This window comes from Protopterus annectens, chromosome 1.part0 (assembly GCF_019279795.1).
Source record: "Protopterus annectens isolate FY-2018-M chromosome 1.part0, PAN1.0, whole genome shotgun sequence".
Lineage (NCBI taxonomy): Eukaryota > Metazoa > Chordata > Ceratodontiformes > Protopteridae > Protopterus > Protopterus annectens.
The window spans coordinates 657,480,286-657,482,769 of record NC_056725.1 but is presented as its reverse complement, the minus strand read 5'-3'; positions in this window follow the sequence as shown (position 1 = coordinate 657,482,769).

Sequence of the window (2,484 nt, the reverse complement as noted above, 5' to 3'; positions counted from 1 at the left end):
CATCAGTAGACAACTAGAATCTTTTCTGTGAAGTACATAACAGACATTAACAAATGTTACAAGAAGAAGTTCCTGCTGTATAATAAGTACTGGCTTATGAGTATCTGAGCTTGCTATAATCAAGGTAGTTAGTGGAGTGGAAAGAAAAGTATTGTTTGGATGGGGTGGGTGATATTAGAGTGGGAGGTGCATAAATATCTGAAAGGTAATGATTGAAGAGAAATATTTCAAAGGTGAAGAAATTTGAATGCTATTTTGGATATTTCTGATGGATTATGGTTTCTATTCCCAGATAGATTCTGGATATATTACTTGAAAGAACAAGAGGGATTATTTTGTTTTAATTTTACTGGTACCCTTTTCAAAGGCAAATCCCACCAAACCACTTTGGTATTTAACATACAAACCATTAGAGCTGTGTATTCCAGAACCACTGAAGTGATACTATTGCACTGTTTATTTTATAAGTTAATCTTCCTGTCTAATTACATTTGAGCCATAACTGGTTGTAAATGCTAATGTTATGTACCTTTTGATCCTGCATCAGTAAAACAGAGATGAAGACATTAACTTGTCTGAAATTCTGTTTTATAGTTAGTGCTTATGTTAACATTGCACTGGCAATGAAGGTAGGACCCAGGCTTCCAGATGAAATTAGACACATATCCAAATCATCCCACTGGAATACTGACCATAAGTCAATTAAAGGTATTGTGTAGGCCACTCTATTTGAGATTTGGCCCACATGTTTGCAGACCAAATATGACTGCCGGGGTTGAAAACCAAGAAGGGAGTTAGAGACCAAGACTCTGTGGAAGAGTCTGACATTCACTTACTACTTGACTAGGGGGGCAGAAATTGGTATTATTCACAGACCTATTGATCTCCTCTGGCAGCAAGGCAGAGATCAAATAATGGAATACTTGTGGTGATAGGTGACATTAGCATATGATAGGTCACTAAAACAAACAAACTCCTACATCTGAGCACACTCTGGATTTGAGACATAAATAGAAAATAATGACATAGAGACTTTCCTGATCATATCTGAATTCCCTGCAGAGGGATATGGATGACCTACACAAAACCATTTGCACCACATGTCTCCTGTATTGCTGTTGTGCATTACAAGCCTGTGAAATGTTATCTGTATGAGACTTTATAAACAATAAAGTCATGTAAGCACTGTTCTCAGTCACTAAAATATGCCAGTGACCACTTCTGCAAGTCAAACACCATAAGGGTCACCCAATCAAGCATAAGTCAGTAACTCAAACAAAACATGCTGGAGAGACAGATATGTGTCTCAGAGATTGCCTCTTCTTTGGAACAGACTACCTATTTACATTAAGCAGAGCCCTTTCCTGTCCCTTTTCAAATGCAGTTTGGATCAATGGAAGGGGAATTACAAATTCACATCTGGGGTAGTGCCTATGTCCCTTACAGACAGAGGCAATTTGTATTATACTCAAAGAGGCAATTTGTATTATACTCAAGGAGTAGGCACAAATCCATGCCATACTGTTGCCCCTAGGGACCGTATATTGGGTAGAATCAGGTGATATTGGCTAGGCTTGTATGGGCTTTTAAGCTGTCAACCTAGTAATCTCTTATGAACCTTTGAATTTGTCAATGATTCTAACAAATGTGTTATCAGCTTAACCTAAAAATAGACTATCACCTGAATGGCCAAGGGATCCCAGACTTAGTTCAGGCCTGAAGAAAACAATGGGTTGGAGGACATGGAACTCTTTCTTACTGTAGAGTAAATATAATTTTTACCTCACCATAGAATTTAAGAGGGTTTCATGTAAAACAGTTATAGTGTTAATAAACAACTGTTTCACTGTTTATCCACTTCCTCTGTTGGCTAAGAGAATACTGACAATTCCTCCTCTCCTAACTCCCTAGGCATGAAGGAGTGTTAATCTAAAAGATACACGTAGACCATGTCAGCCATCAAAATCTGCCACTTTTCCAGTAAGGAGTAGAAGAACATATAGTCAGATGATGCCCAAACTCTTAACCTCACTCATCTCATTTCACCGTAGAAGAAGCATTACATTTCTGTGTAGATGCTACATGGGACGACACTGTGTCAAAGGAGATCTGGATTCAGGCAGCAAATAAGTATTCTTAAGAACATTGCTCTATACAGGAATAAATCCTTGTTGGAAAGTAGGTGTTAAGTGAAATCATGGTGAAGTGAAGAATTCTGCATGGCATTATAGGAATATTAATATTCTGACAGCTATAAATTCTAAGTTTCCTTCTGATTTAGCTATTGGTTACAAGTATTTTGATTTTTTTTTATATGCTGGACTAAAAATAGGAAAACTAAGGAAGAAAATAGCATGGGGCCATCTTCATGTTTAATGACGTTCACAGTTTGCTAAATTAAACAGTAAAACAACATATGGAATAAATTATCTCTTTGCACATCTGCGTGGGAATTTTATTAGCATTAATAAAAGACAAATCACT